At 48.4% G+C, this 16,479-nt stretch overlaps 1 long non-coding RNA gene across 1 annotated transcript in view; it reads left to right on the top strand.

Annotated features, from left to right (window-relative positions):
* Positions 1 to 8,595: 8,595 nt before the first annotated feature.
* LOC149325022 (uncharacterized) overlaps positions 8,596 to 16,479 on the top strand; it is a 155,700-nt gene continuing 147,816 nt past the window's right edge. The window contains exon 1 of the long non-coding RNA XR_016285909.1: positions 8,596 to 8,655. This is a non-coding gene — a long non-coding RNA (uncharacterized LOC149325022). The remainder of the gene's footprint in view (positions 8,656 to 16,479) is intronic.

Below are 16,479 nucleotides of genomic sequence, written 5' to 3' on the forward strand. Positions count from 1 at the left end.
CGGAGAGTTGATAAATGCACGAAAACGGCTTCTAATTTTGATCAGAGACAACAAAGACTGTGGTCCCTATCTTAATTTAAACTCAGATCACCTCGAGAGGTTTGTAAAAAATCAGCGCAGAAAGCGAAAGCTGCGCACTGATCCGCGTGCTGACACATGATACCTCGCATAGCGTTTTGTGTTACTAAAACGTTGGGACGGAGTAAAAAAATAGAAAAGCGAAAAGCTGGAACGCGCCTAGTTCTGGCACGCATCGTAGTGTCTTTTCACAGTGGAGAGGGTAGCGCAACACTGCATCGGCATGTTACTTTTAAAACGAAGCGCAGCCGTTTTAACCCAACGCTGGGCAGCGGTTTCGTTTTGTGTACCGTACCAACATGGAGGACTTAGTTCTCGGAGCGCCTAGAGATGGCGCTGCGCATTTCGCATATCGTCTATTGACTATCATAACTACAAGGACTGCTAAAGGCCGAGCCACACTGCGGAAACAGTCGGCCAACCCCTCTGACAAAACAGTGTTTTCGTCGGGTTGGCGATCCTGTCCCACCGCGTCAACACGAACAGTAGGTAAACATGTCGCTGTCTCCCGCCAGTCTGTGTTGGCCACATGTGCGCCACTTGTTCAGAAACACCCTGTCACACCAGAAAAACAACTTCAATCGCGTTCCCCGGCGATTCTCTGCCTTCGCTCGCGCGCTCTCCTCCGTGCGTGTGCACGACCGCGGAAACTGGAGACACCTTGCACTGTCGTAGCTACTGGCGATTTTTCAGAATATCGGACGAACTATGACCATGCGCGGCGGCTGAGGTGCAGCCTTGCTCGATTCTGACTCGGACGACCAGCCGCCACCGCAGAGAAACCGCGCTGGATGATCGACAGGCTGAGAAAGACGCCTGAGCGAGGCGTTATCGAAAACTTCATGCGAAAGAACTAAGCACGGGCTACACGCGTCTGCTTTCTGTGCCCTGTGTCTACTTCTACACATTTTGTGTTTTGCGCTGCTGTTCCACAATGCATTATCAACCCGGCCGGTCACTACAAATCACGCCACAATCTCGGCAGATTCATCGAGTTTGTTCCAAGCTGTCAGAGTACTAAAAAAAGGGTATAATTATACGCATCATTCTTGCAATGAAATTGGAACCCTGTAAAGTTATTCTGATTGCTATCTCAAAGCAAAAAATGCAGCACTGCTTTCTTCTTCATCTCAAGTTCAAAATTAGCAGGACAGGTAACTGGTAACTCGCGCTTACCTGTGAAATACAGTCCCAACTAGCGATCTCTTGAAACACAGATTCCTTCAGATCACACCGTTGATATTTTGGGTCTGTTATATTCCATGGAAAACGCCCCTCTTCAATCATCGCGATCAGGTCACTTTCCTGGCGGCACGAGTACGACAGCGGCATGTTCACGCGAGCAACTGGCACACTCGTATGCCGGCTCCTGCTCGGGTGGTTCTCGCGCACAAACCCATCAAGAAACTGCTAGAGCTCGCGGCCGAGACAGTCCCTGGAACAGGACATTCCTTTTGGCTCCCTACAGAACCGCGTTCGTCAGAAGTGTACGCTTGCTCACAAGAATGCGACGGGGATCGAACGTGCTTCTTCACGGCGGCCGCATCCGCCAGCCGACGGTGGCCACGGCAGCCTTCCCGTCTGTATGCACCCGCCTGCAAGACGCCGTACCGTAGCAGACATCATTACAACGAAAGGAAGAGCTCTTTTTTGCACTTTGAAAAGGAAGGACGTTTCCAAGCACGAAAGGCACAAAAGCGGTGAATCACCGCAAAGTGCTTGGTTTGGTACGTGCGGTGTCGCGAGGAAATTCGCCCGGCCGGCGAACAGCGCCAAACGGGTCCAAGAACGCTGTTTGTTTGTTGTTCCGGTTCCCGGAAGCTGTCATACCGAGAGAACACCCCAGCAACCTGTCTCGTTTCCCTGCCGTTCGTGCAGTGTGACAAGAAGTTGTGGGACGAGTTGGTTGAGCGACTTGTTGACGGCTCGCTTGCGAACGTGTTTGGTTCATATCGTTGTTGTGTTTCCGCAGTGTGACTCGGGCTTTAGTGTTTTATGACGTGCTTATTGTCACATTTATGACGGCATAACTCGTAAAAGTGACTTTTCATAAAGGGTAGTATATACAAATGTCATGTGCATCGCCTTCGATCGCTAAAAAGAATCCCTACCAACAGTTATTGTCAAAGGCAGCACTTTCATACCAAAGATGCAAAGAGCTGTGCGCCGTCAGTTGTTCGAGTTCATTTGCCTTTCAATGAGAGCTCTGACTGGCTATATCCGAGACCTCCATATGCCATCTCTAATGAACTGCAACTAATCACTAAGCTGCGATACGGCCGAAAAAAAGTTTTTAGGCCGCCACGGTGGCTCAGCGGTTATGCTGCTCGGCTTCTAGCCCGAAAGACGCGGGCTCGATCCCGGCCGCGGCGACCGAATTTCTATGAAGGCGCAATTCGGAGGCCCGTGTACTGTGTGATGTCAGTGCACGTTAAAGAGCCTCAGGTGGGGCGAAATATCCGCAGCCCTTCACTGAGGCGTCTCTCATAGCCTGAGTTGCTTATTGGGGTTTAACCCCAATAAGCAGAATAAACCAAACAAGTTTTGAGACTTGTAAGCAGAAGCCCATTGCGGATAGCTCACACGCTTCATGAGGGTTTTGTTCTAAGAAGCTGCTTATGTGTTTATCTATCTGCCAGTTTATCAGCTTGCATGTTTTGTTTATCTCTTTAAGAGCAGTTTGAAAAACGCACAGTTTATCAACTTGACTGTATGTTCTGTTCACTTGGTTGATGAAAACACCAGCATGAGGATTGCCTGCAGTTGAAAACTGGACTGGTGATATACAATTGGGCTTTTTTTTGCCCTTCTCCGCAGGCACAGCATAATATTGTTGGCCTCGGTGGACCACCAGTACCGTTTTCGGTGCATCTATATTCGTGGTCTAGGGGCCGCTGCCACGACGCCAGCGTGTGAGGACGGCAAAGCTGTGCACCTTGATTGAAGGCGGTCACTTGAAATCACCTGTGACAATGATTGGAGGTTCCGCGGTGGCACCTGTAATACTGTGGGATCAGGCTTTCCCTTTGACATCAGCCTTGCTCAAACCATTCTCAAGTGCATCTCCAGGGACCCTCGTCGGTACCTTCAACTATAACCATTCCAAAACAAGGCGCATAGTTGAAAAAGCGTTCGGAACACTTAAAGTTCGTTTCACGTTTATTATGAAGCGGATGGAGTGCAAGCTGCCCCAATGCCAAGAAAGAAATCAGGGCATCATGCGTTCTCCACAACATCTGTGAATCGTTCAGAGACACTGTGGCGCAGCAATGGGAACAGGATGTACTATCGGGGACAAAAGTGGTATACTCCACGCGGCGGGAGGCGGAGAAACAGAAAACTGCGTTTCAACGCCATAAGCAGGCGGCATCTCGGACCCAGGCAGCCAATCTGTGACCTTTATTATCAGCAGACATGCCGCTTGACTCGGTGCAATGTTTCGTGCTTTTACTTGCCAAAATGCCGAGCGGCGCCGCAGCAGTAGCAATCTGGTGTCCCTCTTTTCATTTTGTGTCGTCTGTCTTTCAACACGCGTTGGTGATATGACTTGAGAGCCGGCGCTTATCGTGGAACTTATCGTGGAAGCAGCGCATTTTTGAAACATTGAAACGAGCCAAGGGACATGCCTGCTGTTAATAAAGGTCACAGATTGGCTATCTCGGTCCGAGATGCCGCCTGTAGATGGCGTTGCAACGCAGCAAAATAGAGAACAGCTTAGAACTGACTAGTCTTAACTCGAAAAAGGCGGAAACAAATATTCCTAAAACCACATCCGCAGGCGTAGACGAAATTCAAATTAAGCTGATTAATGTGATGGTATCTGAGATTTAAACCTAGGGAAATTTACAATAATCGGCCGGTTCTTTCCTTCACGAAAAGTTCCGAGCCTGTGAGCACGTTCGATATCATCTGTTTGGATAATCTGGTCAAGCTCAGCTTTGAAAAACGCGATAACATTTTTATCACAGTCTTTCCAACTTTCATTTTCACAGTCAGATAAGCCAAAAACTATCAAGTTAGTTCTGCGTGTCCTGTTATTTGCATCCCCGAGGGACGATTTCGCGTTGACCAATCTACGCCGATTATCTGAGGCGCCTTCTTTGACTGCAAGTGAATCATTTTGCAGTACAGCGACGGTGTTTTGTAGTTCCAGCAGCGAACGAGCATGAGCATACTGTTCTTTCTTAACTTCTTGGTTTATGGTTTATGGGGTTTTAACGTCCCAAAGCGACTAAGGCTATGAGAGACGCCGTAGTGGAGGGCTCCGGAAATTTCGACCACCTGGGCTTCTTTAACGTGCACTGACATCGCACACTACACGGGCCTCCCGAATTTCTCCTCCAAAGAAATTCAACCGCCGCTGCCGGGATCGAACCCGCGTCTTTCGGGTCAGCAACCGAGCACCATAGGCACTGAGCAACCGCGGCGGCTAACTTAACTTCTTCAAGATCGGGAAGAAAACGTGTCTGTCTCTGCTCTAACCTGCGCAGAATTGCATAGATGCCCTCAATACTAGTACGTTCATCAATACTACCACTGTCCGGACTAGGGCAGGATTTAATTCAACATCTCCCGAGAGGAGTAAGATAGGACAAAGTACATAAACCCATGCATTTCTTCACCCACTCCAACAAACTGTCGGGGCACGACACCGCAATCACACATCGGTTAGAGCACCGCTAACAGGAAGCAGGGGTCCGATAACCGACCTGTGCGAAAAGACGAGGTGAGCTCATGTCGACAGCGATGTCACGCCCCGGCAGCAGACCGTCGAAGTGGCGTTTAGGTAGAGCCTCCGCCCTCCCGGTATCAGTTGACGAGGGTGGTTGCTAATACATAAGAGCTAATACATAAGAGAGAACGTACTTATTTTCATACCCGCACAACCTTTATTTTTTACATATTTCTTGTAGGCACGCCAGGAGCGCATTCTCACGCTGCGCAGCTTGCTCCTCCATCTGGATGTGTTTTTGGCGGTAGTGCTGTTACCCTTGCATCTGTTTATCTATAATGAGGCGTAGCTGCCGCTGCTCCTCAACGATCTGCGCAAGCAGGTTGCTGTTCGATTATTGCCTCTTTCACCTTTGCCGGGGCCCTGTTAAGCTCTGGCTTCTAGCATTTTCTCGACAACTCTGCATTGTGTCACTCTCCATTGTGTCACAGGTTGACAGCAGAGCGTCACAGGCATCAATGCCTGCTGAGGCACCCATGGCAATGTGTGCAATATCTTCATCCACGGTGGTGGTTGCACGCGGTCCCTAGTTTCCACTTGTGTGGCCACTCTCCATCCGATGAATTACTTGAAATGAAAATAAAGTTTACTCACAGCCTTCCTTTGTGGCAGCAAGCTTGATCTTAATTATATACTGTCGAAAGGCCGAGATGTAGAAAGATAAAGTTTACACCCGAATGCGTTTCGAACACAGGCCGGCGCAAAGAGGTCCGTTTCAGTGGCAACTTCATTAGAGCACTGCGCCGTCGCAGCAGCACAAAACAGCGCGCGTCTAACTGCCAATCTCTCACATGCTGGGTTTGGATATCGTCGTCTTCATCAAATTCCATTCGGGCGGCGCGAGCAGAACAGCTTGGCTGGCGACTGCATTAGATTAGCCAATGCCGAAGCCGAACGGCTTTCCTGCACAGTTTCGCATTCACAACACGTAAGTAGTCTTAGGTGCCCTTCGTGATTTTTATGTGCATTGCCTAGGAGGGAGCCCATAAAACAAACAACCGTGTACTTCTGTTGTATTCTCTTCTGTTGACAATTTCTCTTATCACAGTGGTCCGGAAACTGTGTGAAGAGGGCAGGCTTTGTTAGGTTCGAAGCCTTTCGCGTTCCCTTCTATTTTAACTTTATCTGTAAGCAGGAAAGGAACCATTAAAGAATCAAAGCTTCATTACAAGCTTAAAAAGTTGGGAGCACTCAAGACTACTTATTAATGTCAGTATTATCGTCTCATGTCAGTTCAATTCAATTAATTTATTTTCAACTAGTGGTTGAAGGCCCCCAGGCGAAAGAGCTGTTTTACGATAGCTTGAAAAGTTCCTGCGGGCCCATACAAGGCAGTAGTGGTTCCTGACTAAATTACAGTGTGAGTACAGATCTTCAAACAATCATTCAAACAAATATAGAGTACAATAATTAACAAGACAATTGTTATTCATGAAAATTTCAGGGAATCGGCGTTCTGCTTCAATCAACCCGGAACATTGGAAGACATTGCGGAATTCATATATATCAATCGGACTCTAATACGATGTTATTACAATTATTGTACATAGGTTGTTTAATGGGTTACAATATATTGTCGCAGTTGTTTTTTACTGAAGCTCTCGAAATATACATCCCTCTTTTCATCATCATTCAGAAGAAATGGAAGCAGGTACTGTAGGGGCTGACAGAGATAATCGGTTTGGTTTGGTTTGGTTTATGGGATCTAACGACCCAAAGCGATAATCGGTACGCCGGTGTGGTACAAACCATTTGTCACAACTGCGAGTACGACCGCCGCTTTTTGTTTACTTAAACTTGCGGTACTCTTTTAAAATGTTTGAAGGGCATTATTTGCAAAAAAAAGGTACTCAGTACGCGAAATTCTAAATAATATTCTGCTTTTATTGTTTATACCTTAGAAACAGTTCTTCTGTGAGATGTTTGTTGGTTGTTATATTACGAAGAGTTTTTTTTCTGTGGAAGGACAATTTCGTTAAAGTTGCTGATCGCTGTTGCTGCCCAAACAAGCAAGCAATAGTTTATTTAGCAATATTAATATCGTCAGTTGAAAGTCAGCCCTCGTGTTGTCGTGTTTGTTCCGTCCTCGTGTTTTTTCCGCGCTGTTTTACCATGGATAGTAATAACCAACTTGCCCACCTTTCTGTACTTCTCAATAGTTTAAATTTGAGGTGAATAATGCGGGATAAATGTGAACCTTTATTTTTTCCGCGAGATAATATCGGCCCCTGTCAAGTGCACCCGGAGTTGATGCGCATCTAACACCAAAAAAAGTGTGGCTTGTGAAAACGTTTATTTGGGGCCTGCAGTAGAACGCGCGCTCGCGCGCGCGCGCTCCGGACGGGGCCTACGTCGTCCTCTGGGCGCCGGCCGCGCGGCCTGGGTCCCCGCTCGCCGTTGCCGGCTCGCCGGGTCTCTGCCGGGCCAGCGCCTCGATGACCTGCTAAAAGGCCCAAAAAATTATTCCGCAATGCTTACTGTAATTTTCTGAATCCCAGACCATTATGCTGCGCTTTCCTACTATTCTGGCAGTTTCCAAGTAACTTTGTATATGGGCGTAAAACGTTTAGCATGTGTGTTAGCCTTTGGAAATGTAATTACCAGCTTTCTTAACACCTGCATATACTACTTGAGCTGGAAGTATTAGTTCGAATTTAATTCACGAATTGTGCCTCGATGGGGCGTGCGTTATTCTGTCTTAAACATTTTTGGTGTTCTAGGTAAGTTATCTCCAATGTTCCTTGTTACCTTTATATTGATGGCACCCGAGAGCGAGAAGCGATTCTTATAATTATCTTCGACGTCTGCCGAGTACGGTTGCTGCCGAGTGAACTCGTTTCTACCGCTACTGCGATGTGCTTTTTTTATTTGTGGGCACAAGTGCCCCAACAGCCTGCAGTTTTTTGTACATGGCATCGTTCTGGCCTCTGCATACTTTATACGCCTCGTCTCACCTCCCAACCTCGCTAAAGCCCTATGGCATCCCATTCATTACCGGTTAGTTCCACTAACAGCGCTGCCCGGCTAGCCTCACTGGATGAGGTTCTGGCGTCAAATGTTGCCAGGTTCAGCAGCCAGTGCCGGCCTGTCCGGCGCCAGAGACAGTAGACACACACCTTTAGCTTGCCGTGTATCGTGTTACTCTTACCGTTACCGGAGTACCGGTAGCTCGCCAGCTGCCAATGCGCACGCGCAAATCACCCAGACGGCGCCAGATGGCGCCAGGTGCCCGGCAGCATCGGTCAGAGCGTGCTCACGGGTGGTGGACGGGCTCCCGGTACTGCGGTAACGGTAGCGGTAACACGGTACACGGTATGCTAAAGGTGTCTACTTAGGATCCTCCGCTGCGTGACAGATCTGACCGCTGCCTTGGCCAGTTGCTCCGCAGCCGTACCCGCAGGGCTGTGTTACGTGTCTTGAAAGCCCGTTCTCCGCCATCGGCATGGCAAGAAAGAGACCGGGCCGCTCGCAGTTCACGCAGCAGGCGCTAACAGAAACGACTGGGAAAGGCCTCCCGCACGAACGTGGCCCAAGATGCGTCTACACGAGTTGTGTAAATCGCACTCGCTGTAATAAAGCTCTTTTATGGCGTCTTTCTTCCTTCCAATCTAACTTGAGTTTTTATCCAGTGTAAGAAGAGAACATAAAACGGGAAGAGTTGCACAGCTGCGCTCCCAATTACAACAGCATCGCTTTCTGTTTCCGTATAGCCTCTGGTGCGAGCCTGAGACTTTGTGGACACAACCTCGCCTGAAACTGAGTAAATTACCCGTTTTTACTTTCTGTCCCTCAGTGCCATCGCATCAAGAATAGCAATTCAGCGGGCCACCTAATCTGCGTTGTGGGTGAGTACATATGAAGAGCACTGCAGAAAATGCAAAGACATGCCGCGTTGGCTCAGTATATTTGGCATTCGGCTGCTGATGCGAAAGTGGCGGGTTCAAAATCGGCCGTGTGGCCGTATTTCTATTGAGGCGAAATACGAAAACACCCTTGCGTTGTGCGATGTCAGCGTGACTTGAGTGAACCCCAGGCGACTTGAGGGAAATCCATCCGCAGCCCCCCACTACGGCGCCCGTCGTCGCTTCGGGCAGATTAGCCTCACAATTTCAATTGATGCATATTTGTTTCTTTTAAAGAGTTTAGCACTTGTAAAGGGTTTAGCCACTTGGAGTCAAAATAACCAGCTGGTAACGAATACAAAAGAACTTTTATTATTTTTCATTTCCATCATAGAAAAGCCATTAATGCCACTCCTCTTTGCTTGAATAAGCACATAATGCGCTTTGAAATATACTCCATTTCTTGGCATAATACCAGACGAACATGTGAAATTTAAGTTGCAGCATCATTATGGAAAAACGTTGCATTCGTTTTTCTTCTTCTAGAAACTAGAGTTCTTGTTGCATTCGGTATTAGGTTTCTTCTCAGGACACGTCATTAATTTCAGCCACAGGTTTCTCGTGCCCTTTATTTTGCATTTATACACAGTCACCTAACTTATTGCATGTATTTCGGGGGATGACGTATGCTACACATGCCTGAGGCATCCGCCATTAAAAAAAAATCGTACAATTCGATTAATTACATTTTCCACATTCACTATTTCAGCTGCACCGTTGTACCTAAATTTTAATATACCTCCTTTATTGAGTCTACTTCAATTTATTTATTTTTATTCAAATACCTCACGGGCTCTGACTGGAGCATTATGTGAGGGGGGTTACATAACTGGGGTGCGAAAAAGAAGCAAGGAGTACATGGTTATTTTAAAATCGTTATGCAATAGCTAGCAACCAACCAGAAACCAGAACTACATTGAAAAACACACTACAGATCACACTTCAGAAAAAACACATTACAGAACAAAATACTGCTTACTTTTTCTTTGAAAATAACATAATCTGAGATGTGAACAATGTTGTCAGGAAGACTATTTCAATAAATGATTGCACGGGGCAGGGCTGACGAGTTGAATGCAGTGGTCCTTCCCGAAAGGTGTTCAAATCTGAGGTTATTATGCAAACGGTGAGATCTGCGGGCCGGTTTTGTAAGAGGTAGTCGGAAGGAATGATGGCTGTAAACAATTTCATGGAAGATGCAGTTAAGTGCTATTGTTCTGCGAGATTCTAAGGATGGAAGGGATAGCGAAGCCTTAATGTCAGTTATACTTGAATGTCGGCAATAGTTGCGAGAATTGAAGCGAGCGGTGCGATTCTGTACGCGCTCTAGGGAATGAATTAAGTACTGTTTGTGGGGTGACCAAATGGAAGATGCGTATTCAAGTTCAGGGCGCACAAATGTCTGATATGCCAGCTGCCGTGTGGAAGAAGGTGTACTCTGAGGTTGCGTTTTAAATACCCTAATGTACGTCTAGCTTTGGCAGTAATTTTTTCTATGTGGGTTTTCTATGAGAGATTAGGTAAAAAGTGGGAAAGGTAAAATTACCTTAGTTCGTTTTCAATGCTCGTAAGGTATACATTGCTATTACCGCACTCTCATTATCTTGCCTCAAAACAGTCTGATGTGGCCAATGGGCCAAGGTGCGTTCAGGAGCCCCGGCCAGTAAACAGGCCGCATTCACCATCACGGTACTTTTTTCCCCTTGAGCGACGAGGACAAGCCACGACACACCTTACACACTAGTAGGCTAACACACGCACGTACATACGCTAAGTGCACTCAAACAATTTAAGGCGGTTAAGCAAGAGGAACACCAACGTCCTACTGCCGGTTCCGGTGCGCGCTGCTCCGTCGCACTGCCTCTGCGTGCTGCAGGCGCACGACTGTTGACGGTTGTTGCCGGCAACGAGACACACGACGGGGCGGGTACGGCTCGGTCAACGGGGATGGTATCCGCAGGCAATAGGCTCGCGGTAACGTCCTTGCTACCAGGAGGCCGCCATCAGCAGGCAGGAGCGCGTCGGGAGACCGCCTGGCCACGTAAAGGTAGCCGTGAGCCTGCAGCATGATAGCGTGATGTTGCGCGCCAAGCCAGACCCCGGACCTCGCTGCCCATCCGGTGCTGGCTAGCTGGCGGCCTTACGAAACGCAGAGCGCCGAAATGGACGTCCCGCCACTCAGCCACACACTGCCATGAGTGTCCGGATGCCGAGCTTCGGCGTTCAATCTTTCAAGTGCACCGGCTCGCCCCGCACGCGGCCAAACTTTTTTCGTTGTCCGCCCAGAACCGCCTAGTCGCACAATCCACATCATCGCGAACAGTAACCCGGGCAGATTTTCTCAGAGTCCTATTTGCTGCTTCGAGTAGTTAACACCAATGATGGCAAGCAAACCCTTATGTTCTCAGCACTGACATTTTGGAATTTACTACCTCCAGGCTTTAAAACAGTTTAGCCATTAGGGATTTTATTAGTAGAGTCAAAACGTTTTTGTCACAAAACTTGTAACTACATTGTGCTGATCTTTGTTTACTAATTTTATGTATTCCTCATTCCTGTTCTGAAAAGTGTGTTGTTTATGTATTGCAACAGAATTATCGTCGCGAATCATTGTAGTGTTTGTGCATTCCTTAAAGCTGCTGCTACACCGCTATATCGCCTTGTTTACGATGCAAGACGCGAATAGATTTATCTCGATTGGTCGCATCAAGGCGGATCCGATTCTGCCTTGTTCCAGAACGTGCACGTGTATCTGGAAAGATCGTCATAAGCTTTAAATTGTGTGTTGCTCATAGGGGCAGGGATTCTTTTTGATGACCGCCGCGTACGCTTGTTGCTACGCCGCTGCCGACTGATTCAGTTCTTTGTGGACGCAAGTCAGCCTAATAGAGAGTTTCGTTTGGGAACACTTTTCGATCTTTTCCTGCACGCCTGACTGCCACGACTACTGCGCGACATGTGGTGAAGGGGCGAGGCAACCGTTTGTGTACCGGACACCCGCTCTAAGCCTTGACGCCAGCCCTGTGCTTTTCGCGCCGGAGGTCGTTTCACCCGTTCACCGAGCCACCCGACGTCTCCAAAGCGCGCAACCTGAGTTCGGCACTCTGCCAGGCCGCACCCGGCAGTGAAAAGACGCTGCTTCGTGCACCACAACCTCGCCACATATGTCGACCTCGATCATCCTGCATCGGCTGCGGGTGCCGCTAATTCTAATGGATCCCTAGGCGAAGACCTGGTGAATGGTTGTACCAAATAGAGCGCGTGGCATTATTCAACAATTGGGATGAAACGGCGAAAATTGGACACGTAATTTGCTCTCTGGAGGGCTCAGCACGTCCGTCGTACGAACACCACGAGTCGTTCATGAAGGTATGGAGGATATTCGACAGGGAACTTTCAAAGGTATTCACCAGTTTTGTGAGGAAATCTAGCCGAACGACTCCTCGAGTCCAAGATCCAGCTACCGAACGAGCCCGTCCGCGGTTATGTCAGAGAGGTGAAGCGCCTCTTCCTTTGCGCCGACACTTAAATGACCGAGGGAAAAAAAGTTCACTTTCGCAGCGAAAGCTACGCTAGGCTTGCAGAAGCACATTTCGTGGTGCCTGCAAAGGCCACAACTGCGCATGCGCCGTTACCGTGGCAACCAATACCCTGACAACCATGGCGCCGCTCCAACTGCCAATCATAAGAGAAGAAAAGAAGAAAATTGGGCAATCGAACCCGTGCCGCTGTCGTTCGAGACGGGGACGCTGCCACTCTGCGACGACATTTCGACGTTTGAAGCTGAATAGAGGCGCGCCGAGTGAATTCACATTGCTTAAAACACATATCTTCGAGATATATATTAAGGCCTAGAACAAAAATTATCATCATGCTATTTACAGATGTCGCAATCGAACCAGTCCCAAATTTCCTCCGTTTCCGGGAAATTTCCTCCGTGCACGGTGTGTAGCAGAAGTGCCAGAATGCGTCACCCACTGAAAACCCTTCTCGCAATGTATGGCACCGGCCCAGCAATGGCGCAGGTGCCGGACCGTGCACAACATCCGCGCCGCGTTAAAACGAGGCGAGGAAGGCTAAGCGAGCGCCCGAGACGCACGAAGAACGAGAGCAACGTTTCTCAAACAGACGCCGCCAAGCTGCTGAACGACAACGACGGCGTGTCGCTACCGAAATGTCAGTAGACGAAACTGCTTTCGATAGTATGTCCTAGCCTAGCTGAGCTAAGTCATTTCCAAGTTTTTAATGCGCGGCGTAAAAGAACAACTCTTTGTCAGCCTCGTCCACCAGCCACGGGAAACCGTCGAGAAATGCATGCAATAAGCCTGCACAGTCGAGGAGACGCTCGACGTCCGGATTCGACAGTACAACTGCCCTTTCCACCCTTGCAAGCTGTTTATATCGGTGCAATTGTTCCGGACACTTCGACCACCACCAGCGACAACTTGCGCGAAGTTATCCGCGAAATCATCGGCGAAGAGCTATTATGACTGCTGCCAACTTACCCACAGTCTCAAGAAGCGACTCTCGCGGGTGTGGCGCGAGAAATGCAACAGGTACTTGGCCCTGCGACTCCAACTGCCACAACTCCCCAGGCCGTCATCTAGCCGTCTCTCCCGCTCACCAGCACCGTCCACGCCACGGATTGCGTCGCTGGGCCGCAGCTACGCAGCGGTTTTTCGCACATGGTTCCCTAGCCCTCGCAGAGTAAACTACAGAAAGCAACTTTTGGATTTGGGGTTGCTCACCAGCTAAACCATGAAGGTCCTCCACCGACCACTCCCCATCAGGGCGCCGAATCCACTGCGTTGAAGCGGCACACAAACACATGCTTGACCGCAAAGCAAGAGGAATTCAGAATTACGACCCCACCAAGAAAAGCCTCGACGCCACGCCGTACCAACGATCCACAAACCCGGCGAAGCCGTGACCCGACGCCGAGGACAACCTGCAAAGCAAAAGTCAGCACATCTGACTTAGAGGTGGCTGCCAACAGATCGAAAGTTACCGCGATAGTCGAAGAACTGAGGATTGGGCGAGTTGGTGGTGATCCATCGTACAAAAACCAGCGCTTACGAACACGGACAGAGGACAAGTTGTAAGTTGAGCGCCGTCAGTCTATTTCACCTTGTTCTCTGTCCGTGTTCGTAAGCGCTGGTTTTTGTACGATGGCTATAGTCGACATAGGGGCCGATTATTCAGTGATGAATGGAACATTCGCTGCGCAATTCAGGTAAGTCATTACGATTTGAAAGCGCCCACAAGATCTCACCGCAGGGGGACACCTCGCTGCGTCATCAGAAAGATGCGCAGCGCGAGTGATTATCATCGGCCATATCTATCCGGCGACCCTCGTAGTTTCACAGCAATGCTCCCGCGGAGTAATATCGGGCATGGATTTTATAGCTTTGTTCTCGTGTCTCGAAATTTTCAGCTTTATAATTCAGTGCTGCTGACAGCGGCAGGGATTCTTTTCGACGACCGCCGAGCATACTTGTTGCTACTCCGCCTTCGAGTCATTCAGTGCACGTGGGCGCGTTCGCCTAAGAGAGAGTTTTGTTTGGAAATACATTTAGCTCTCTTCCTGCACACGCCGGACTGCCATCACTACAGCGACATTGTAACGTTGTATTTCTGGCAGTTTTCTCGTGTTTGTATTAGGCATTTTGTACAGGAGGTCTCCCTGACAGCTTCGCTTTGGGACCTCCTACTGCACCAGTATACCAAACCACTCATTTCTGTAACAAATTTCTGTCAACAAAAAAAACCTGAAACCTGAAGGCGACTCAGGTTTAGAGGGACAACATAGTGGAAGCCTCCGGGTAATTTCGACTGCCTGTGTTCTTTAACGTTCACAAGTGTGGCACATAACATGGGCGTCTACTATTTCGCTTCTATCGAAATGCGACCGCCGCGCCCGGGATTGAACCCCAATTTTTCGAATCAGCAGCCGAGCACCACAACCACTGAGCCAACTCGGTGGCTCGTTTTTGCAAAATAAAAAGAAGAGCTCAAGTCCACATGGCGATGTTCTGCGGGTACGAGGCTTGGCAGGGATGCGGTCTTCGACGTCACCCGTATTATCTCCCATACGTAACAGTTACTCTTTATCTGATGAGTGTTGAAAACAGACGGATCCACACGACTATTTAGAGCACACGCTCCGTCGAACTGGGTGCTATTTTCACGCGTTACTAGTTGCTAGTTTTGACCCGATAGTCAAGCCTGTTTAACTACACATATTTGTCTGAAAGAATGCTTGACTAACGCGTCAAAACTAGCAACATCCGACCCATCGCTTCCAACACAGGCCCATGCCGACACATTATAGACAGCAAAACGATTACAAAGAGTCTGGGCTCGCCACAGCAAGACATATGAAACGTTACACGAGTACAAGCCCTCGGCACAGTACAAAACCGTCACCTGAACGCAACGAGCAGCAAAGAATCCCAAAAAGACTTCAGACGACACCGGAGATTCCCCACTACGTTCAAGAAAACCTCCAAAACGTCTCGAGGAATATGTCATCGAGTAACGCAACGTGAATGCACCGCATTGGTAGGACGGACGCAATGTTTTCGAGGCCGGTCGTGTTAGACTGAGCGCGGGCACTGTTCCGCCGCTTCGTGTAGAACTATGGCCGGCTAGGAAGGTACGCCCAAGCGAGGAGCGGACGATAAAGACATGATGCGAGAGGGCTATCAGGAGACGGGACGCTCAAGGGGTTCTTTAGATTACGCGGGCGCCGAAGCGAAGGCGGTCGCTGTGTCGCGTATCGTGATATCGATAACAATGTAACCCAGTTTCTTTAACTGAAATTCTTATCTATGTAATTGTGTCTTTGCACGACCACTGACGACTCGCATACGCCGATTGCTAAGAAAACACTAAGGAGAACGAAAAGATGGCGACGGGACACGCTAGACAACAACTGAAGTTTATTTACTCGTAAGCGAAAGGCTTAAAATGTGCATGAACGCATGCGGGAGTAACACGGCTTTTTGCTTCTTATACAAGACAGTTCGAGATTGTTGATATACAGAAAAAAAAAAACTGAACACAGTTGACACCACGTTGGGGTGCGTGATTATTGCCAGGTAAGGAAATTCTTCTGTTTCGAGGGCTTTTGTAGGGGTGCTCACGCAGCAGGAGACAAGCGTACTCTTTAGTGTCTTGTGCTTTTTTTTCTGTACGTATATCTGCAATTGCGCGTTAACTTGTATAGAAAGAAAAACCTGAGCTTCTCGAGCATATGCGCTGATGCGCATTGTGAATCTCTTACTTACGTGGCCAATGAACTTACTTGATGTCTAGAGTGCGTCGCGTTCATATCTTTTCGTTGTCCTTCCTCTTTCTTTAGCGCTAGTTACCATGTCGCCGCGGGTTTGTCCCGAGCATCAACTAGCGCGACTTTTTTTTAAGCACAAAACTTCTTTGTGCCTGCCGACAACTGGTGAGCAAATTCTAAATTTTAAGGGAGATTGTCGTTTCGGAAGTTGGGTTTTTGGATGGTAGGTGTATGAATTTAATTAGCTGCAGTGATTATACAAAAACTAATAAACGTAGTAAAAAGTGTGTATTTGAGCCGTAACCAGAGTACTAAGACTTGCTTCCCATACAGGGGCAGATGTAAGGTTTTTCTTATGGTGGCGGATGTCTGACAAGCGAGGACGTTTATTTATTTATTTATTTATTTATTTATAAAAAACTGCGAACCTTAAGATGGGTTCAAGCAGGAGAGGCAAAAAATACTGAAAAAGAAGC

The sequence above is a fragment of the Amblyomma mixtum genome, chromosome 10 (genome assembly GCF_055824585.1).
Source record: "Amblyomma mixtum isolate Tamu chromosome 10, ASM5582458v1, whole genome shotgun sequence".
Classification (NCBI taxonomy): domain Eukaryota; kingdom Metazoa; phylum Arthropoda; class Arachnida; order Ixodida; family Ixodidae; genus Amblyomma; species Amblyomma mixtum.